Source organism: Peromyscus maniculatus, chromosome 6, assembly GCF_049852395.1.
Source record: "Peromyscus maniculatus bairdii isolate BWxNUB_F1_BW_parent chromosome 6, HU_Pman_BW_mat_3.1, whole genome shotgun sequence".
Taxonomy (NCBI): Eukaryota; Metazoa; Chordata; class Mammalia; order Rodentia; family Cricetidae; genus Peromyscus; species Peromyscus maniculatus.
In genome coordinates this window covers 26,895,593-26,919,944 of record NC_134857.1, presented here as the reverse complement: position 1 = coordinate 26,919,944, position 24,352 = coordinate 26,895,593, and the positions used below count along the sequence as shown (strand labels likewise).

Genomic DNA, 24,352 nt, shown 5'->3' with positions numbered 1-24,352 from the left:
TCAGGAATTAAACACCACCAAAGATAATCATATGAAACAGATTCATGAGGGCATCTTTTAGGAAATACTTTAGATTATCCTATGCCTGTATAGATATTATGAAGTGTAACTAACATAAGCTAGTAAACACATAATCACTAAACTATATAACGTGTCTTTTTTTTTGGTTTTTTTATTATTATTATTATTATTATTATTTTACAACACCATTCAGTTCAACATAATAGCCACAGAATCCCCTGTTCTCCCCCTCTTGCCCACCCCTCCCGCCAGCCCACCCCCCATTCCCACCTCCTCCAGATCAAGGTCTCCCCCGAGGACCGGGGTTGACCTGGTAGACTCAGTCCAGGCAGGTCCATTCCCCCCTCCCAGACCGAGCCAAGTGTCCCTGCATAAGTCCCAGGATTCAAACAGCCAACTCATGCAACGAGCCCAGGACCTGGCACCAATGCACAGCTGCCTCCCAAACAGATCAAGCCAAATGACTGTCTCACCCGTTCAGGTGGCCTGATCCAGTTGGGGGCCCCTCAGCCTTTGGTTCATAGATCCTGTGCTTCCATTCATTTGGTTATTTGTCCCGGTGCTTTATCCAACCTTGGCTTCAACAATTCTCGCTCATATAAACCCTCTTCTTACTCACTAATTAGACTCCCAGTGCTCCACCAGGGGCCCAGCCGTGGATGTCTGCCTTCAGATTCCTCAGTCCTTGGATGGGGTTTATGGCACCACTATCTGGGTGTCTGGCCATCCCATCTCCAGAGTAGGTCAGTTCCTGCCGTCTCGCGACCATTGCCAGCAGTCTTTTGAGGGGGTATCTTTGTGGATCTCCGTGGGCCTCCCTAGCTCTCTGCTTCCTCCCCTTCTCACCTTCTCATGTGGTCTTCATTTACCATGGTCTCCTATTCCTTGTTCTCCCTCTCTTTTCTTGATCCAGCTAGGATCTCCCACTCTTTCCCTCGACTGTCGCCCTTCATTGTTCCCACTCATGACCAGGCTATTCATGTAGATCTCGTCCATTTCTCCGTGTCTTTTTTTGGGGTCCCGTTTTCCAGGTAGCCTCACTGGTGATGTGAGTAGCAGTCTAGTCATCCTTGTTCCACATCTAGCATCTTCCTATGAGTGAGTACATACCATATTTGTCTTTCTGAGTCTGGGTTACCTCACTCAGGATGATTTTTTCTAGATCCATCCATTTGCCTGCAAACCGTGTGATGTCATTGTTTTTCTCTGCTGAGTAGCATTCCATTGTGTATATGTGCCACAATTTATTTATCCATTCTTCAGTTGAAGGGCATCTAGGTTGTTTCCAGGTTTTGGCTATTACAAACAATGCTGATATGAACATAGCTGAGCAAGTGCTCTTGTGGTATGATTGAGCATTTCTTGGGTATATGCCCAGGAGTGGTATAGCTGGATCTTGGGGGAGATTGATTCCCAATTTTCTAAGAAAGCGCCATATTGATTTCCAAAGTGGTTGTACAAGCTTGCATTCCCACCAGCAGTGGAGGAGAGTTCCCCTAGTTCCACATCCTCTCCAGCATAAAGTGTCTTCAGTGTTTTTGATCTTAGCCACTCTGACAGGCGTAAGGTGGTATCTCAGAATTGTCTTGATTTGCATTTCCCTGATGATTAGGGATGTTGAGCAATTCCTTAAATGTCTTTCAGCCATTTGGGATTCCTCTGTTGAGAATTCTCTGTTTAGTTCTAAAGCCCATTTCTCAATTGGACTGTTGGTCCTTTTGATGTCTAATTTCTTGAGTTCCTTAAATATTCTGGATATCAGTCCTCTGTCAGATGTGGGGTTGGTGAAGATCTTTTCCCATTCTGTAGGCTGTCGCTTTGCCTTGTTGACCGTATCCTTTGCTCTACAAAAGCTTCTCAGTTTCAAGAGGTCCCATTGATTGATTGCAAGAATGAAAGAGATGGAAGAGAGGATTTCTGGCATTGAAGATACAGTAGAAGAAATAGTTCCATCAGTCGAAGGAAACACTAAAGCCAACAAAGTCATGAACCAAAATGTCCAAGAAATCTGGGACACCATAAAAAGACCAAACCTACGAATTATAGGGATAGAAGAAGGTGAAGAATACCAACTCAAAGGCACAGAAAATATATTCAACAAAATTATAGAAGAAAACTTTCCCAACTTAAAGAAGGAAATGCCTATGAAGATACAAGAAGCCTATAGAACACCAAACAGACTAGACCCCCCAAAAAAGTCCCCTCAACACATAATAATTAAACAACTAAATGTACAGAATAAAGAAAGAATATTAAGAGCAGCCAAGGAAAAAGGCCAAGTGACCTATAAAGGTAAACCTATCAGAATAACACCCGATTTCTCAATAGAGACTTTGAAAGCCAGAAGGACCTGGACAGATGTAATGCAGACACTAAGAGACCATGGATGTCAGCCCAGACTAATATACCCAGCAAAACTTTCAATCATCATAGACGGAAGGAACAAGACATTCGAAGACAAAGCCAGATTTAAACAATACCTATCCACAAACCCAGCCCTACAGAAAGCACTAGAAGGAAAATTCCAACTGAGGGAAGTCAGATACACACTTGAAAACACAGGCAATAGATAAAGCCACAACAGTAAACCCCAAAGAAGAGAGGTACACACACACTACCACCAAAAATAACAGGGATGAAGAATCACTGGTCATTAATATCCCTTAATATCAACGGACTTAATTCACCTATAAAAAGACATAGACTTACAGAATGGATACGAAAGCAGGACCCATCTTTCTGCTGCATACAAGAAACACATCTCAAATTCAAAGACAGACACTACCTAAGAATAAAAGGCTGGGAAAAGACTTTTCAATCAAATGGTCTTAAGAAACAAGCAGGGGTAGCCATCCTGATATCCAACAAAATAGACTTCAAACTAAAATCAATCAAAAGAGATCAAGAAGGACATTACATCCTCGTCACAGGAAAGATCGACCAAGATGAAGTTTCAATTCTGAACATATATGCCCCAAACACAAGGGCACCCACATATGTAAAAGAAACATTACTAAAGCTTAAACCACATATAAAACCCCACACATTAATAGTGGGAGATCTCAACACCCCACTTTCACCACTGGACAGATATCCCAAATCGAAACTTAACAGAGAAATAAAGGACTTAACCGATGTCATGACCCAATTGGACCTAATAGATATCTACAGAACATTCCATCCTAACAAGAAAGAATATACTTTCTTCTCAGCACCCCATGGAACTTTCTCTAAAATCGACCACATACTTGGCCACAAAGCAAATCTCAACAGATACAAAACAATCAGAATAACCTCCTGTGTTCTATCAGATCACCATGGTTTAAAGCTAGATTTCAACAACAAAAACTACAGAAAACCTACAACCTCATGGAAACTGAATAATGCTCAACTGAATCACCAATGGGTTAAGGAAGAAATAAAGAAAGAAATTAAAGACTTCCTAGAGATCAATGAAAATGAAGACACCACATACCCAAACTTATGGGACACTATGAAAGCAGTGTTAAGAGGGAAATTCATAGCACTAAATGCACACATAAAGAAGTTGGAGAAATCGCACACTAGTGAATTAACAGCACATCTGAAAGCTCTAGAACAAGAAGAAGCAAAGTCTCCCAGGAAGAATAGACGCCAGGAAATTATCAAAGTGAGAGGTGAAATTAATAAATTAGAAACTAAGAGAATAATACAAAAAATTAATGAAACAAAGAGTTGGTTCTTTGAGAAAAATCAACAAGATAGACAAGCCCTTATCCAAACTAACCAAAAGACAGAGAGAGAGAATCCAAATCAACAAAATCAGAAATGAAAAGGGGGACATAACAACAGACATTGAGGAAATCCAGAGAATTATAAGGTCATATTTCAAAAACCTCTACTCCACAAAACTGGAAAACCTAAAAGAAATGGACATTTTTCTGGATAGATACCACATACCTAAGTTTAATCAAGACCAGATAAACTATTTAAATAGTCCAATAACCCCTAAGGAAATAGAAACAGTCATTAAAGGTCTCCGAACCAAAAAAAGCCCAGGACTATATAACGTGTCTTAAGGAATCACACTCCTACATGCTGTCTGTCATTGAGAAAAGTGTTATGCAGTGCATATATAGTATTATAAGGAAAAACACATACAACATATCTTTGGCATCTAGCTTGATACAACCATTTTGGAGATGTTGATTTTTAAGTACATAGTATCAGTGCAACTTACAGTCATTGACTTTTGCATATAGGTAGATATGATGCAAGTATAAGTAAACAAATAGAAATGAGAAGTCCTAAAATATCTTTTATTATTAAATTTATTCATTTATTTTACATCCTGACCACAGTTTCCCCTCCCTCCTTTACTTCCATTTCCTCCCCCCACACCTTCCTTCTGCCTTCCCCATCCACTCCTCCTCTGTTCCTGTTCAGAAAGAGGCAGACCTCCAATTGATGTCAACCAAGCATGACATACCAAGTTGAGGTAGAACTATGCTTCTCTCCTTGTATTAAGGCTGGGCCAGGTGATCTAGTATGAGGAATAGATTCTTGGAACCCAGCCAAAACATTAGGGGCAGCCCTGGTCTCAATGCTAGGACTCTCACAAGTAGACCAAGCTACACAACTATCACATATATGTAGAGGCCTCAGGCTGTTCACATGCAGGCTCCCCGGCTTGTGGTCCAGTGTCTGTGAGCTCCTATAAGCCCAAATTAGTTGTTTATGTGGGTCCCCTTGTGATGATCTTTAGCCCCATGGTTCAAGTGATAATTTCTCCCTGTCTTCACCAGAATTCCTTGAGCTTGACCAAGTGTTTGGCTGTAGATCACAATATCTGTTTCCATCAGTCACTGCATAAAGCCTCTCAGATAGCAATTGGGGTGGTTACCAATTTGAATACAGGAGATGGCCAGTTCAGGCACCATCTCCACTATTCCAGGAATCTTAGCAGGGGCCATGCTTGTGGATTCTTGGGAGTTTTCCTTGAACCAGGTTTCTAACAGACCACAAATGCCACAAACCAAGGGAATTCTGGAAATAGAAAACCTGGGTAAGTGAACAGGAACTATAGATGCAAGCATCACCAAAAGAATAAAAGACATGGCAGAGAGAATCTCAGGCTTTGAAGATATGATAGATGAAATAGATTCTTTGGTCAAAATAAATATTAAATCTAAATGATTCCTAACACAAACCATCCTGGAAGTCTGGGATACCATGAAAAGACCAAACCTGAGAACAATAGTAATAGAAGGAGAAGAATCCTAGCTCCTAGCTCAGAGGTGCAGAAAATGCATTCAACAAAATTAAAGAAAAAATCTTTCCCAATCTAAAGAAGGACATTCCTATAAAGGTAAAAAAGCTTATAGAATACCAAGTAGACTGGACAAAAAAAAAGTCCCCTTGTCACATAATAATCAAAACATTAACATATAGAATAAAGGAAGAATATTAACAGCTGCAAAGGAAAAAGCACAAATAACATTTTACAGCAGACCTATCAGAATTATACTTGACTTCTCAATGGAGACACTAAAAACTATAAGGGCCTGAACAGACATGAAGACACTAAGAGACCACAGACACCAGCTCACACTACTATACCCACCAAAAATTTCTATCACCATGGGTGAAGAAAACAATATGCTTTATGACAAAATGAAATTTAAGCAATACTTATCCACAAATTCTGCCCTACCAAGGGTACTAGAAGAAAAACTCTAGCCCAAGGAAGTTAGCTACACCCACAATACAACACAGACGATAGATAATCTCCCACCAGAAAACACAAAGAAGGGAAACACACACACACACACACACACACACACACACACGCTACCACCACCACCACCACCAACAAAATAACAGGAGTTAGTAATCACTGGTTATTAATATCTTTTAATATCAATGGACTCAATTAGCCAATAAAAAGACATAGGCTAACAGAATGGATATGAAAACAGGATTCATCCTTCTGCTGCATACAAGAAACATACCTCAACTTCAAAGACAGACATTACCTCAGAGTAAAGGGTTAGAAAAAGATTTTCCAATCAAAAGGACCCAAGAAGCAAGCTGCGTATGTATCCTAATATGTTACAAAATAAACATCAAACTAAAATTAATCAAAACAGATGGAGAAGGACATTTCATGTTCATCAAAGGAGAAATCCAACAAGATAAAGTCTCAATTCTGAACATTTATGCCCCAAGTACAAGGGCACATACTTTTGTAGAACAAACACTACTAAAGCTTAAATCAAACATTGAACCCCACACATTAATAGTGGGAGACTTCAACACCCCATTGGAACCAATGGACAGGTCTTCCAAGACAGAAACTAAACAGAGAAGTAAGGGAACTAACAGATGTTATGGCTCAAATGAATCTAACAAGTATCTATAGAACATTTTACTCAAACACAAAGGAATATGTCTTCTTCTCAGCACCTCATGAAATCTTCTCTAAAATTGACCACATACTTGGTCATAAAGCAAATCTCAATTTCTCAATTTCAATGGAACAAAATAAAACTTTTATATAATAACATGAATATGTCCAAAATACATTATATGAAACCTTCAAAGAATAATAAAAGCAATAAATAAACATAGTAACATGTAGTTTTCATTTGCAGCATAATTACAAATCATATCTCCTTTTCAAGGAGTACTCATCAAAACAACCAATTCTGACTTTGTCTTTTGATATTAAGATTATGAAGGATGCTATGTCCACATAGAATTCTCATTGTTTAGAAAGTACATGTGAATTGATGTGTAACAAATGAATATGAAGTATTTGATATTTGATATTCAAAAGAAACATCAAAGACAATTTTGTGAATGTTGTAAAAATATCACTTTATAATATATATAAAATATATTTCTGAGAGGATTTTCTCTCAGAAATAAAACTCATCTAAGGTCACCAAGATCTTTCTAGAAGAGTGAATGCTAAATTAAAATATGAACATTTCACCAGAAGTTGGAAATGAAAATATTAATGAATGAGTGGTTACTTAATGAGTCATTTTCTTGACTACCTGGTTATTAAGTATCTTATTGTTTTGTTTTACAAGAGTTGTTTCTTGAATTGTAACAGAAATCCATTTTTATTGGATTCATCATGCTTAAGATCATGTAAGCCAAGAGTGATGATGGGTATTTAAAAATATTCAACATGAAATGTTCAAATATATTTCTGTGTATTTTATTTACAAAGTGTTATACCTAGAAAAAAATAGCAATTCCTGGTTTTTAAATTGGAAATTGCATATATAATGCATGTTCTTATGGATTCTATTGTAATTAAATACTTGAAGATTATTCACTACTTCAAAGTAAATAGCAATATTCAACAGCCTAAAAATACATATTTCAGGCATCATTGATTGAACTCTGTATTATCAGACTTAAAGAAATTGCATTTATTGTAGTAAACATAAATAATGTTTTCTTTTTTCCTAATAATCTTCAAAGAACAATAAAATTATATAAATACTATTTTTCGGAAATAATGGTAAAAATTGATTTTCTTACTTTTAATTTTGATGGTAAATGCACCCTGAAACTCTGGAATTAATACTCTATTGACATCAGAATTCATCTATTTTAATCTCCATTTCATCTATTTTAATCTCCATCTTTTTGAGATTTATTTGATTAAATCTGAATTATATGGAGAAGATTCTATTTTAAAGATGTAGATGGCCAATGGCTGCTGAGAGTGTGAGAATCAGTCTCCTTCGGGATTGAGCTCTTGCATAAGTTGCCCAGTCCCAAGTGATGAGCCCTGGTTATGTGCACATGTAAGCAATGCTAAATGGACTCAGTAGATTGAATATACATTTGTGCATATGTATATATAAATATATTATTTATACTATATTATGTGTAATATTAATTAAAGAAGCAATCAAGAATTTGAAAAGGAGGAGGCACAGGTGTTTTTAGTGGGGATGAAATGGAGGAGTTGATGGGGGAATGTCTTTTTGTACTGTACGAATATGTGTTGCTCTGATTGGTTGATAAATAAAACCTTTTGGCGTATGGCAAGGCAGCTTAGAGGCAGTCAGGAAATTCAAAGAGAGAGACAGGAAGAAAGTTTGGAGAGACATTAGTGAGCTGCGGAAGGAGCAACTTGTAATGGGATGTAGGTAAAGCCACGGAACATGTGGCAATACATAAAGTAATAGTTATTGGTTAATTTAAGATATAAGAGCTGGCTAGCAAAAGGCTTGAGCCATGGCCATGCAGTTATAATTAATATAACCATCTGTGTGTTTACTTGGAGGATGCATGTGGAAGAGATTTGCCCCAACCTCTGGCAGGCAGCGACAAAGAGAATCTTTCAACTACAAGAAGTTATGTAAATGTGGTGCTTATGTATGAAGTTCTCAAAATAGATAAAATAAGAAAATAAATTACATATTTGATATCATTGAATTACCTAAATCAATTGAATTAAACAATTAAGATTGTCAACAAAATCAGATATCTTCACATGATACTGATGTTTTGCCAAGATTATTTTTAAAGAAATATAACTCCCTACATAGTAGTTAGTTTACTATAAAATTCAATATTCCTACCCTCTACCTTTACTAATACCATCAAAATAGAAGGCTAGAGAGATGGTATGGTGGTTTAAATGAAAACGGCCTATAGACTCATGGAGAGCAGCACCATTGAAAGGTGTGACCTTGTTGGAGGAAGTGTGCCACTGGTGGTAGGCTTTGGGGTTCCAGAAGCCCAGGCTAGGCCTAGTGCCACTCTCTCTTCCTGCTGTCTATCAGTACTGACGCAGAACTCTCAGCTACCTCTCCATCAGCACGTCTGCCTGCATCCCACCATGTTTCCCACCATGATGATAACGGACTAAGCTTCTGCACTTAAGCCAGTCCCAATTAAATGTGTTCCTTTATAAGAGCTTCAAGAACTAAGTAGAAAGTGGATAATGCATTGTTATTCCACATACTGGAAATGATTTATAGTGACTTTGGTTTTTCACATTGCTGTCACAGCTCCTCTAATTAAGAAGCTTATGCTAATGATTCCATGATGGTTGTTATAGGCATACAAATGTAAACTAATATTAAATCCATAGTATTGTTTAAACAATTAAGTCAGACTAATGGACTAATGAATTTTAAAAATATCATGTGACTTCTGCTGCCTCAAGCCTCCTACCATCCTGTGTTCCATTCAAAATGTTCCATATTGGTATAGAGTAAATAAAGAGAGTCTGAAACAAACAGATGAAGGTTTAGCATAAAAAACTGAATAGTATAGGAAATAATAGGACATTCACTTTAGAGTTCAATCTGCTAATTTGGAAAGTATTACTTAACTAAAATATATAGTGAATAAATAAAAAGATATAAAATTTGATAGAAAATAATCCTATTAAAAGTTTGAACATGAAGCATGAAATATTAGTGACTGCAAAACACGTATTCATTTGCCATGAATAATTAAGTAGGTAAAAATAGTGGGTACTTCATAAAGATAGTAATAAAACATTCTACAGTCCTTCAGAGAACAAAATTCTCTTTTTATACTATCAGAACATAGTCTTATAGAAACCTACTACTATAGAGATTTTCTTCAATAAAATACCCATTACAAAATTCAGCAAATACCATAGAAACGAGAGTGCAAAGATAATAATAATATTTGATTGATTTTAAATTTTGATGACAAGTTATCAAAGTCAGGTATCTTTAATATCTGGTTGTTGCCATTATAACATTTTTGTTTCTATATTCAAGATTTCTCAAGTTACAAAGGACTGAGCTGCATCTTTTGTGGGGATTCACAGAAAGATTTACTATTAATATTATTGTCCCAATGGGATTTTCATTTTCTCATGCAACTGGTCAATTTGGAAAGAAAGACATCAATATTCAACAATAAACCATGTTTTCTGTGTCTGTCTTAAAATATATACTCAATATATATTGAGAGTTATAATACAGTTACCCTTTGACAGGGAAACAATGCCTGACTAGAAAATAGAGGCTTACAAATAAAAACTCTAGTACCAGGAGTGGTTTACTTCTTTTGGAGATGATGGCCAGCAAGGTCCCACAGGCTAATAATCATTATAGGCTATTGCCATTGTGTTTTGTTGTTCTCCAGAAATTGTTGGTAAGACCATATTTTTGAATATACCAATTATTTGAATCACAGAAAATGGAGAAACCAAGCTTGTAATAACCTGGAAGCTTCATCTTGATTTGCTGGCTTATCATAGTGCTAGAGGGTGCTACATGTGACACCAGGGGAATGTACATAATATTAAACTGACTCCTTATGACTTATATCATAATACCTATAAACTAATGCATCTCTCAACCATTGCCAGAGAAGCTTCTATTTGCAGTGTACAGTGGTCAACTCAGGAGATCTACGATTGGTCGATGCACAGAAAATAAAAGACTGCAGAATGCTCAGTCCTAAATGGGAGATATACATACATACATACATACATACATATGTGTGTGTGTGTGTCTGTGTGTGAGTGTGTGCATATATACATACTATATAGCCTTTCCACCTAAGGATTAAAGATCATTTAATAAGAGGGATCAGAAAGATCTTAAGAGACAGATGTGGTAGAGAAGTATAAACAAAATGTGTTTCTGGACACAACAGGGCAATGGCACATGCATACTCACAGCTGTTGTGATAGCATGTACAAGACCTTTGCAAACTGAAGCCAGACTCAAAACTCCAGTATGCAGAAGAGAGGTGAGCACAAAATTCCACTTCCATCAGTGAAACTGTTGGCCACTGTTAGATGCTTGGAGAGGGAGAATCAATTTTTTTTCTAAGAAGGGAGCCCTTGTAAGTTGATTTTGCTCCAGAGGAAGGACACAAAGTTGGTTCATGGGAAGAAAGTGTAGATTTGGGGCAAGCTGGGGACAAGAGGAAGTGAATGAAATAAAAAACATGTGGTCTCAATACGAAGGGAGGAGCTTAGTCCGACCTCAACTTTATATGCCATGTTTGTGGACACCCATGGAGGCCCGCCCCTTTCTGAACAGAAACACAGGAGAAGTGGATGGGGGAGGGCAGAGGGGAGGCAGGGGGAGAAAGTAGAAGGAGAAGAGGGAGGGGAAACTGTTGTTGGGATATAAAATAAATGAAAAATTACTTAATGAAAAAGCATAATACATTGTATAGAGTTCCCAAAGAACTATTTTTTTTTTCAGATAAAAAATTATAAGATGTAATTAAGAAGAGCTGTTTGTAATATTCAGTTGCAACAACAAGACAACCAGTGCAGGCTCTGATTGCCAGCAATTGTATTAGGATGTCTTGAAAGCAGAAATTTCTCAGCTGGATATGGCTGCCTTACATGTCTGCCCCAGACAAGGCAGCTTGGGGCTGGTATTTCCAGTGAGGAAGGATGCTTCAACTTAAGGGTGGAGTTTATGACAAAGAAGGATAGTGGGCTCCTTACACACTATGCTCAGTGGCAAACAAAACACTGGTAATATTTGGGGCCCTAATCCTAGCCATTCAACACTTACTGAGCCTGAGATTCAATCCCTACCACAGCAGCGGCTCTTAGACAAATATACACCAGTAGAAATGGGAGGGGAAGGGAATTACTAGTTAGGATACAGCAAAATCAAATAAAGTTCATAGTCTCTAAGCTCTGCAAGCCCCTTCTTTATATAAGTGAGAAATCTGTATCTTGACTCTAAAATTTCACTTTGTGCTGAGACATATTTCCACCTTTTAAACCTATGACCCAAGGAAAAAAGAACCTACCTCCTAGTATCATTTTCAATTTCTTTCTCAATGTTATTTTGCATAGCTTTTAGCTCTGAAGTCAAACTGTATTCAGAACATTTCTAGTCAACTTCTTTTTAAAAGGAAGTAACTCTATCAACCTTGTTTGAGTAAATACAGGTTTTGTGAATGACGAAAATAGACATATTCAAAGTGTCCTAATTTTCTCCATGTGTCTCAACATTCTTTTATTTTGAAAGCTACTTCTTTTACTCTGTGATCTTTTAGTAGAGGTTAATAAGCCTTTCAACCTGACACAAGTAGATTCCAGAAAATACTGTCATGATGCCTGTCAGCATTGTGCCCATGTCACTGATAAAGAACACAAAATAGGACTACCTATCAACAGTTGATCTTGAACCTCCTGCCGAAGACTTAATTACAAATACAATTCTCTTTCCTGTTCTGTCAAAATCCCAACTTTGCCTCAGCTGAACAATCCTAAGCCTTCAAGCTTTGCCTCATGCAATGATGTTGAATAAATCCTCTCATTTCTGCTTGATTCTCTAAACAATTTCTTTCTAGTACACATGCAAATTATATCCTAGGTGATTGTGATCATCACTGGTCTTCTCCAATATGGAAAAGTGAGTTTGATGCCTATTTGGAATTCAAGAAACTTTATTTTGTTCCATGTAAATTTGTGAAGTTTTGACTCTTCTTTTCTTTTAAATGGTTATCATTGCTTAGCTCCCTCAGGTTATATGAGTAGAATTAATCATTTAATATTTATGCATTATAATACTTAACGTGAGTTGTGATTATGCCATGTCTTTGTATGTATCAGGACAGTTTCTGAAAGGCCAAAGAGATTCCTTTAAGTATATGTAAACGTTCATTTTATGCATTAAGTTCCTGCAGCAAAACAAGGATGGGAATAAATTGTGAATGTTTGAGTCAGAGCTAATTAAACTGATATACTCATGAGACAGCAAGGGGGCAGAGTATGTACCAATAGTCCATGACCTTCATTCCCCTGAGTTCTGTCTTTTAAGACCCTGAAAATTAAAAATGTCTAATTAAATGAATACAGATATTGAATCCTAATAGTCCTTAGTCATACAGAAACAGACAGACACTATGTCCTGGGAGTTCATAGGAGCTGTTAGGTCTAGGATACTCATGATTAGAAATGATAGAAAGTTAACATGTTTAAGATAAAGTGCAGAGAATCCAGGGTGTGGGGAAGAAAAGCAGTTTTTTCATCTCCCCCACCTCAAATATTTCTCACACGGCACCCTTGGGAACTACTTACCTTTCCAATATAGCACAAACATCATTAAGAAGCAAAACCACACATTATCAGAGACTACTGATGTCTGTAGCAACTTTCCTTTTCCTCTAGTCACAATCTGAGTGCAAAGATAATTGGTACTCCCTCAGCTCCACTAATCTCAAAGGTTTATTATACATCCAAATTTTATAGCTGTGAGAGAATATCAGAATCATCAATATTGGATCCATGTACAGCAAGTTCTCTATTGGAGAACAGACAATTTTCACATGACATTAGTGGAAGGTTCTTTGTTTTGATTCATGTCCTATTAATAGTTTATTTTCTCAGAATTTGCTTCATATACAAACATGAAACATTTGTAGAATTTTTGTATTGGACTTCTTATCTGCTACTGAATTATTTCTGTAATAATATCTATTTTAAGCTTCTACTCTAACCATCTATGGAGACAGAACTGAAATGAACAAGAAGGAATAAAACAGGTGGGAAGGACTGCATACAGTAAAATGAAAGAAATGGTCTAAAGGATACTTAAAAATATAACAACAACCCAGCAGAAGAGTATATGGTGATTCATAGATTCCCTAAAATTAGAATTGATTAGCTGTGGTTTGTAAGAAAATGCTAGAATAAACATTAGAAAATAAACTTTAGGTTTTCATTTCATTTTATAGCTCACTGGCCATTTCTTTTGTAGCAAATCTCCTTAGTAGTAAATAATGTGATCATTGACTTATTAATACACTCATTAAAAGGATGATTGAGGATGTGGAAAAATTTTTATCTGCCTGTGACAAATTAGAAAGTCAGGAAAAACATTTAAATTTTTATTAATGCATAAAACTTCTCAAAAATTAACGTAGAATTACATCATCCTCCCCTTCCCTTTCCCCCTATCACTCCCTTCTATGTCTCCCCCTTGTTCTGTTTCAAAATCATTAACTTGGTTTCCTTCATTGGTACACAGAATGTTAGATAGATAGTTAAAGATATGGATAAATATAGATACAGATATAGATAATAGATATAGAGAGATACAGATAGATAGATGATGGATAGACAGAGATAGATTACATATAGATAGATATCTAAATATATAAATCCAATCTGCTCAGTCTTTTTAGTGTTCTTTTTATGTATATGCTTTTTGGTCTGACCACTTGGTATTAGATAAACATTCTATGTGTTCTTCCCCAGAGGGAAAACTATTTCTTCCACTCTCAGCATCTGTTAGTTAATTGTGGTATTTTTTTTCTTTCTGTTTTTTTGAGACAGGGTTTCTCTGGGTAGCTTTGCACCTTTCCTGGAACTCACTCTGTAGCTGAGGCTGGCCTCAAACTCACATAGGTCCACCTGCCTCTGCCTCCTGAGTGCGGGGATTAAAGGCGTGTGCCACCACCACCTAGCTGTAGTATTTCAGATAAGATTAAAGCCCCATGAGATTTTTTTCCCCCTTCCATGTTAGCATGTGTATCCTTTTTGTACTTCTTCAAGTCTTGCTCTGAAATGGTCTTTCTGTATGCTGTGAATATGTGTTGCTACCATTGGCTAATAAAGAAGCTGTTTTGGTCTATGGCAAGACAGGTTAGAGCCAGGCAGGAAGTCTATGAATCGCCATGTATCTCATGGCTTTACTGAGTTCCATTACATCTTGCTCCCTAGGTGGCTGGAAGTGTCAGGGAAGACCAGAGAAAACCTCTATCAAGCCACATACCCCAAGGTCATAGGTGGAGTGAATTCCTACAACAAGGCTTAGATCAAGGCAACCATATTTTCAAAGTTTCATGAAGAATTCCTGTCATTTCTAGGAAAAACAATCTCCCAGCAGATTTCCTGATCATCTGGCTCTTAGAATCATTTCTCCTCCTCATCCATCATTTTCCCTAAGACTTATGTGCAGTAATTGCGTTATAGATATATCTATTGAAGCTGGACTTACCACTATTGCTTGTTCTCTGCATTTTGAATGGTTGTGGTTTTCTGTAATGGTCTAAATATGTTGCAAAGGAAAACTTCTTTGATGATGGTGAAAGATATATCTGTATGCATAAGCATAAATATGTAGTATTCACTTAGGAATTATGTTGGTTTAGTAAATTGGAGGTAGTATAACCTCCTCTAATATTCATGAACTCACCAGCCTTCAGGTAGTTGGCTAGGTTATCAGTAACATTCCTGCTGAATGGACCTTAAGTCTAATGAGAGACCTTTGAGTTACTACCAAGACGTAAGCACTACTGTAGTATCTTTCCACTCTGGTCATAATGGTTCTTAAACATCAGAGTATGGGAGGTCTATTGGTTGTTTCCTTTCCTTGGCAGTTTGCATAGCACCTTCCAGTGCTATAAAAGGCAGTCATTGAGGTGGAAGCTTTCAGGTCATATCTAGTTTGACTCCTCCAAGATATGTGTTTGATATACATGCATCCAACTGTACCTTCAAATTCTGGAGTGTAACCAAAAGAAACAGCAATAGTTTTAGATTGTTTTGAGGGTCTCCTGGGACTCTGTAAATATCTCAAAAGGGTATTTGTAGCTTGATTTTTTCACCTTGCCCACAGTCAGGACAAATCTCTGTCACCCGCCAGTCCCACAGCCGCTCAGACCCAACCAAATAAACACAGACACTTATATTGCTTGCAAACTGCATGGCCGTGGCAGGCTTCCTGCTAACTGTCCTTATCTTGCTAACTGTGCTTTTATCTTAAATTGATCCATTTCCATACATCTATACCTTGCCATGTGGCTGGTGGCTTACTGGCGTCTTCACATGCTGCTGGTCATTGCGGCGGCTGCAGCGTCTCTGGTCATGGCGGCGGCTGCAGCCTCTCTGGTCATTGCGGCGGCTGCAGCGTCTCCTTCTGCCTTTCTGTCCTTTTATATCTCCTCTCTGTTAGTCCCGCTTATCTTTCCTGCCTAGCCATGGCCGATCAGGTTTTATTTATTAACCAATCAGAGCAACTTGACATACAGACCATCCCCCAGCACAGCCAAGTGCAGACCATCTCAAACACCTGCACTCAGGCCCATGGTCCTAATCATCCTCTATACGGACCTGCTGGGTAACGCCACAAAGAACCTGAGAATGGGCTCCCACAGGACCTACAGAACATCCCACAGCAGGTATTTCTCATGCTTGGTATGAAGGTTGCTGTTAGACAGCCTGGGGCTCTTTCAGGGAGGGGAGCATTGCCAGCCTACATGGGATGATTTTAACACACTATGTATGTGTATGTATATACACATAGACTTCTATGTATTATATGTAATTTTACATAAATAATGATATGATTTCTTGTGGCATTTTCAAACATCCTTATTGTTATTTTAGTCTTTTCCTTCCATCACCTTCTGTGTTCACCGGTCTTGTATAATATTAGAGGGACCAGCCTCAATATTATACATCCCAGGGGCTCAGGAGAGAGAACTACTGTAAATTGAATCTCAGCACACCAAGTTCTATAGTCCACTTGCTTTAATTCCTCTGGCATAACATCCTTTATACACAGCTTCAGTTCTGTTCTCATGTCTAGCTCCTTTCTTGCCTGATTTCTCTCTATATTTATCTACTATCCCCTCTAGGTTCTATCTTAATTCCTTCATCTAGTTCTGTCCCTTCTAGGTTCTCATCTATCTAGTTCTTTCCCCCATCAGCTTCTCTCCCATCTCCTTCTCTCTCATCTTGCTCTTCCTCATCTTGTTCTTCCCCATCTGGCTCTTCCTCATCTTCCATCTCGTTCCTCTAGTCCTCTCTTTTATCTCTTCAATCTAGTTCTTCCCCATCTCAGCTCATTCCTCTCAAGTTCTTACCCATCTCGTTCTTCCATTCTCTTCTCTCTTCCTCCTCTGTCCTCTGCTTTACAGTTATATATCTCCCCAAAATCACAATCCTCCCCTCCACCCAGGACACTCAGCCTGAACTTCCTGAGGCAGTGATTGTCCACTATCAGGATCAAATGGAGGGTTGATAAGAATTACAAAGAAGGGCATTAGTTGTTAATTACCATTTGTGACCCAAAAGGGAAGTGACTAATGAATCAACTAAAGGCTAAATATGGGTAATATCTAAGAAGAGGGGTCTTACGTGCACAACTATAACCTTAAATGTGTTTGGTAAAAGATGTTAAAAATCTATAAGTTGCTAGGTCAATGGGAGAAAATAAAACTGTCTTCTTTTTTCCTGTGGCTCCTATCTGTCCAAGCTGTCTGCTGTTTTTCTGCAGGGTGGGGGAAAGTGTGCTCAGTCTCTAGGCAACCTGTGTACAGCTAGATGTCTCTGGTGATAGCTAAAGGGAGATCTGGAACTGGAGGTAAGGTTTGGAAAAGGAGGAAGTTAAGCTTAATTATCACATCCACCAGGCCTTTTCAAACAGGTGGCCTGGATGCTTAAGTCTGTTCTTAGAAAGTACAGAGGTATCTCTGATAAGGTACTTTCCTCCATCCAGTGATGGACCTGGCTGGATGCTATCAATAATGATAATTACAGGGAAGCTTGATCTGGGAGTTCTGGCTGAGCATAGCTGTTAGCACAGAAGGTTATGTAAATATTCCTAGAAGTGGTTAGGTAAGTAATTAGAGATCTATAAAGTTAGTAAGGCTGTAAGAAAGGAGGGGTCTGAGCTAAATTGTGTAAAGCTATTACTTAATGTCTACCTTACTTGGGCGGTGTCTCCTTGTGGAATTTACCTTAAGTCAGGAGACTCTCGCCTGTGGGCTGTTATCACTGTTAATCCTCGGAAATTGGGTGACCACCTGGGTGATGTCTCCTTTAGTCCTTGAAAGTGGCTAGGGGAGATATCTGATTCCAGAGAAGGCCTTTCCTGAGGCTGTTCTCAAAATGCCTGGAATGTGTATGTCCAGAGAGTGATCAGTCCACAATGTTAGCTCTTCTTAGGGAAAACTCATTTGGGAAAGCTATGAAGGCACACATGATTTTCATAACAGAATACAGCTGGTATATAACAAGCCAAGTAACACCAAAAACTCCTTGGGATTTGGCTTCCTCTGGAGGAATTCCCTGATCCCTCCAGGTAGTGACTTTGCCATAACCAGCTGAGTTCTTATGATATATTTCTGCGGCCCGCAGCACACCTCCCTCCCCAATGTTTTGATTTTTAATGAAATTAAGTATGTTAGATATAAGGGGTTGTCTGTAGAGATGAAATCCTATCTTCTATATTTCACTGGGAAGCAGATGATTTTGAAATTGTTTTGATGCCAGTAAATGTTTAAAATGTGTATTTGATGCATAGGTGAATTTGCTGATAAGTAGTTTCAAACTTGCTCACACACTACTCTCCTTACAATCACACCTGCCTCTTTCTCCTGTGCTCGTTCCTCACCTGTGCAGTGAAATCTATCCACTTTTATTAGGTCTTTGACTTTTGAAACTTTAACCAGTGCTCCACAAATACATGAGGACTGATAAAGAACACAGGTATACTACGTTCAATACCATGTTTGTTTTTGAACTATCAACTGGCTTATTCAGATTTTATGAGAAAGCTATTGAGTGCCCATTGATTTTAAATAAATAGATATTTGTAACAATTGCTATGAGTGGACACAAGCCTCAAGCTTCCTCACTGGGACCTCTTGTAGTCTTTGAATCCTCTCCTGCTTTCAAGAACACTCAAAATTCTACAAATATAAAGACAAAACTACTAAATGATTAAAGTCTTTATAATATTATTTCTTTCTTTCTCCTGATGTCTGGAGGAGGGAAACTTGATAAGAAAAAAATTTCTGAAAAACAGAAAATGATTTACATTTGCAAACAAACAGGCCAAAAAGGCATAAGAGGGCCATATTCATTTCTCTGTTCTTAGACACATTAACTATATCTGCATCTCTGCTAATTTCCTTGTGTGAGAGCTATGATTTCTCTATGCTCTCTACCTCTTAACAACAGTGAATTAACTAATTGTTTACTTTTTGTCTACTTCAATTTAGGCAATATGCTAAAACAAAGATGAGGCAATATTAGGCACAGGATGACTTTTAGTGGAGGCTGACGAATACTTTGATTAGAGATATATTGAATTCTGATGCCTCTTGGCCAACAGTCATTGGGTATACTGGGAAGAATGTTCCTTGGTCACACACATTGTTCATTTTCTAATTCCTGTCACCACGTTTCTTCTTTCTTTTTGTGCTTGGTAGCATATAAAATCAATGTCCTATGTACCTTGGAATTTGGAAGAAGTGTTCTACCAGAGGCAATGCATTTGACTTTTTGAACTGTGTCTGAAAAATAAGGCAATGCAGACTGAAAGAAAATTCTTCACATTGTAATTTTAGTTCAAAGAATGTTCAGAGAAGATTCAAACATGGGACAAATCATGAGATTCAGTTTGCTTTTATCCAGTTGTAAGGTTATAATTTTTCAATCCAGGAAACAGAGTTTAAAACGGGACCCCAAAAAAAGACACGGAGAAATGGACAAGATCTACATGAATAGCCTGGTCATGAGTGGGAACAAATAAAGTCCATTCTCAATTATATGTGGTCAAGCCATTGGTATGCGTTTGGAGCTCCATCTGCTAAGAGTAAGTGTTACTCTCATTACATGGTTACATGCTTTTTTTAGGGACATTGGCAGGCTTATTTCTGGGTTTGACTTTTTTTAATGTATCAAGTTACATCAAAATTATAATTCTTATCATATATTATTACAGCTTGGTTTAATATTTAATATATAACAAAAGAAAATCCATCCTAGTTTTTGAAGGCTACAACCCTATATTTAGTGAAAATGAAAAAATATAAGAAGAAAGTGCTTTCTCTTTTCAGGGATTTTAGGGTTTTTTTTCTCCATAATGCTGCCTTTATATGTGGATTTTATAAGTGTTTTATTGAATGTTCTAACAAATAGATATTCCACCCAGATATGGTACCTCAAACAAGCCAAAGTAATGTTTCCAGACAGCTCTAGCATAATGAGCCAGAGACATTATCAAGGTTGATTCCAGAAGTGTGTGTGAGGAATAACTTGCAGGAATAGGTAACCTAAAACAACTTTATCACCAAACAGTCTCACCTTGCATGGACAATGACTTTCTCAAGACTGCATAGGCAAATTTCCCATTTCAGCTAACTTTCTGTGTTCTACATATAGCTTGAGTAAAAGTCCATATAGCTGGGAGGAGTATGAATAAAAGATTGGCTGGAATTTCAGAGTAGGGTCTACCATACCCACCCCTTCTTCTATGAGGAAAACTACAAATTTCCCATCTTATTGAAGGTCTTTTGTGGGTAAATAGAGGTTCTCTGGTTAAGACAATAGTGGCTGTATACTTGGAGAACAGCACTCCACAATGGATTTGGTGCACAAGTTTCAACTCTGACATATAATAAATGCTTCCTTGGATGAGTAAATATTTTCTGATGGATCAGTAATCCATAGTCCAATAAATAATTTATTGTGTGTGTATGTATGTTTGTGTGTGTGCACGTCTGGCAAGATGACTCAGTGCTCAGTGGAAAAGATGCTTGCTGTAGCTTGAGTTTTTCTTTCTGGGTCCCACCAAGCCCCAGCAGTCTGATGGTCCACTTATAAAATAAACACACAGATACTTACATTATTTAAACTGTTTGACCTAATGGCTCAGGCTTCTTGCTAAATGTTCTTATATCTTCAATTAACCCATTTCTATTAATCTATAATTTGCCACATGGCTTGAGGCTTACCGGTATCTTTTACATGTTGCTTGTCATGGCAACAGCTGGAAATGTCTCACTGACTCAGCCTTCCACTTCCCAGAATTTTCCTCTCTCCTTGTCCCACCTATACTGCCTGCCTGGCTACTGGCCAATCAGTGTTTTATTTATTAACCAACCAGAGCAACACATTTAACACATAAAACATCCCACAGCAGCTTGCTGTCATGCTGACAATCTGAGTAACATAATTGATACCCATTGCTAGAAAAGAAGTGATTTCTACAAGTTGTCCTCTGACCTCTGTACACAATCACACACAATAAAGAATACACAAAAAATGGTCAGTTTTGTAAGATACTGCTCCTATTCATAAATTTTCTTCAATCTCTTATAATGTTTTATACACACACACACACACACACACACACACACACACACACGTAGACAAATTTCTAAACAGTCTTTTTAAATAAGAAACACAGAGCCAAATACAGGGGTGAAAGCTGTAGAGATCAAAGTGATAGCCATCAACTAACCTTAGCTCACCAGGTGGCCATAGTTTCCCAAGAGAAACAACTTCTTCCTGTCTATCCTGATCCTTTATTGCCTTGCTGTTGTGCTTTCTCATTGGCTCTAAGCCCAGCATATCACTTCCTCATCATTGCCTGTCTATACAGACCTCTAGGTCTCTAGGGTTGGCACTATGGTTGATCTCTATAGTTGGGATTAAAGGTGTGTGTCACCACAATTGTCTGTATTCTTGAACACACAAAGACTCTGCCTGCCATGTGATCGGATTAAGGGCATGTGCTAACATCGCCTGACTTCTGTTTATGGCTGGCTATGACCTCTGATCTCCAGGCAAACTTTATTTCTTAACATACAAATAAAATATCACCACATTTCAGCACAAATAAAATATCATCATATGTGTGTGTGTGTGTGTGAGAGAGAGAGAGAGAGAGAGAGAGAGTGAGACAGAGAGAGAGAGATTGTGTGTATATGTCACTAAGAACTTTTTATACTGATTTTTCATTATAGATAAATTATGAGAAGACTTCATAATTAAAAACACAGTTCTGATAATTTCCAACATTCACAAAAGTTTATCTATGGCTTGTCTGAGTATAAAACAAGATTAATGTATATAACCAGGTCCATGGCTTATTTTGATCAGTTTATATTCTTTTCTATAGCTTAAGTCTTTGCTTTTAGTACGGGTTAGTTCACTTCAAGTAGTTCAGACTGAGCAAGATGAACTTACATGAACCAAAGTCAAATAAATCGATTAAATTCACCATGTCACAGAGTTTTCTAATCACTGGTACTCATTCCTATTTCATTGTCAGGCTTTCTGCGAACAGATGAGTGTAAATTGAAGTTTGTTGGGGATTTGTAGATTTCTTATAGTGAATGATTTATATAACCAAAAATAATTCAAAAATAAGTTCTATTCACATGTCTAATTTTATTAATTCTTATCATTCTCTTATTTTTATTTGCCATCAAAAGCAAAAAGATTAAAATTATTTAATTGGATGTCTCTGAATTTTTAGCAGGCTTTCGTAAATGGAATAATGGTTCAGTTACAAATGCAAGAGGAAAAGTTTGTGTCAGTGGGTGGTATTTGTATTTTAAGAGACAGAATTTCATGGATCATAGGTTCAAGCAAATACCCATTGTGCCAGACATTAGCTGCCACTTAGCAGCAGTGATAGAGAAGTAGAAAACATCTGGCTGTGGATAATGAGCCAGAGCTTCTCAGCTCCCTTGGATGCTAATAGCATTGGGCAAAGGTCATGGTGAAAGGCCATCTGGCTCCCCATGCAAAGATCTGCGGATCTGTCTCCATGCATTGCAAGCCATCAGCATATTTGCAAGACGCAGCAGGTAGAAAAGTCTATTAAGTACTAAATATTTAACCAATAACTTCACATCTCTGACACGAATATGTTTCATTATCATTGTCGCTAGTGAAAAGGTTTGTATACAAACTATTGACAGAAGCAATGCATAGTGATAATATGCAAATGAGCAAAACTATTTCTAAACCTGGAGACAAACTGCAGTTCATGTATCTAGTGTGTAGTGGAGGTGTGCGTAAATTTGGAAGAGATGTGTCATTAGCAAATGTAATTGTCTTCTGCTTTGTCCTGAATTCTTACCTTCACAATACTTCCGTCAAAACTTCTTTCATGGAGAACATATGTTCTTATTCATACAAAGTTAAATGTCAAATTCCTGATTACAAAAGAAAGGAAAAGAAAAAGGCAGAATGTTTCTCTGTACCAGAACTTAATCTAATGAACTTAATCTAATGAACTTAATCTAATGAACGTGGTGGAGTTTCAGACACTCATTACAGAAAAGTTTTCATGCTACCGGTAGGCAGTGTAACACAGCACATGTGTAACAGAAATTTCAGATGATGTACAAGGAAAGGTACTCCAGGAAAATCACACTAAATAAATTTTACCCCTGGAGTCTGGTATAAAGAAGACAAAGTATATTTGGGAAATGCTTTTAAAGTCACAAGAACAAATCTTGGTGTAAATTTGAACACATTTTTGATGTGAATATTATTCAAAAGTAAACCACAAAGGAAAGGTTTTATACTTAATATCATATTAAACTCAGATGGACTATGTTAGAAAATAAAAAAGATATATATTATCTTAAAGGGTCAAGAATAAACAAGTTAATTACAAGCTTGACAGTTTGCTTATCCAAACTACAATATTGAGTTTAGGATTCTGGATCTGATGAGAAATCATTGTCCCAAGCATTATCACAAATTGAAGCTTTAGTTTTATTAAGCTGATCACCAAACATATGAGAAAGAGTGTGACTGTGTGTTTTCCTACCATAGAGAAGAGTGACAGAAAAATCAGTGGGGAAACAGAAAAGGGTGAGGAAATAAAAGGGAATAGAGAGCGTCCAAATAAGGTAGACAATGACTTCAATTAGAATTTGCCATCGAAATAGTTAAAATAGTCCATTGGAGAATCTTAATAATTAGTATGCTAAATAGAAAACTGTATTTGTTGGCTTTGTTTAATTTCAATATTTGTGAAAGTGCAGACACATTGGCAATACTAAAAAAAGCCCTACAAAAAGGAACAGACATTAATAATTCATCAGCTTGTGAGTATATTATTTACAGGAGAGTTAATAAAGAGAAAATTAACTTTTGCTTTATTTTTTGAAAAAATCAAAAGTCTTCAGTATCTGTCTCCCCATTTAAAATTGGTCACTTTCATTGACCAGAAGAAATTCAGTAACATATTTTAAAATAAATATACAAATCATGGTCTACATTCAGGGCTGTCTTCTAATTATATATGGTAACACCTCATATGTATTTACCATCTTTTTAACTCAGAAATTTATAACAGAAATGAATTTGGATAGCATACTATGCCAAAGATGAGCTATAAGTAAACACCAGAAGCAGAGTAGAGAAACGTGTTAGAAATATGGTGCTCTAAGAGTTGTTTGTAATGATTCTGTCGTGGCAAGACACATAGGTGTTTTGTATCATTTCATAGAGGACTCCACAGAGTCAGAAATGAAAGAATAAAGCATAGAAGATGCCTTAGTAAAAGAAAGTCCCCTAACAAATGGTTGCCCCAGG

General features: G+C 37.3%; 1 long non-coding RNA gene across 1 annotated transcript in view; it reads right to left on the bottom strand.

The window, feature by feature from the left end:
* Positions 1 to 293: 293 nt before the first annotated feature.
* Positions 294 to 24,352, bottom strand: part of LOC143273842 (uncharacterized) — a 166,012-nt gene continuing 141,953 nt past the window's right edge. Inside the window, exon 3 of the long non-coding RNA XR_013052046.1 lies at positions 294 to 1,295. This is a non-coding gene — a long non-coding RNA (uncharacterized LOC143273842). The remainder of the gene's footprint in view (positions 1,296 to 24,352) is intronic.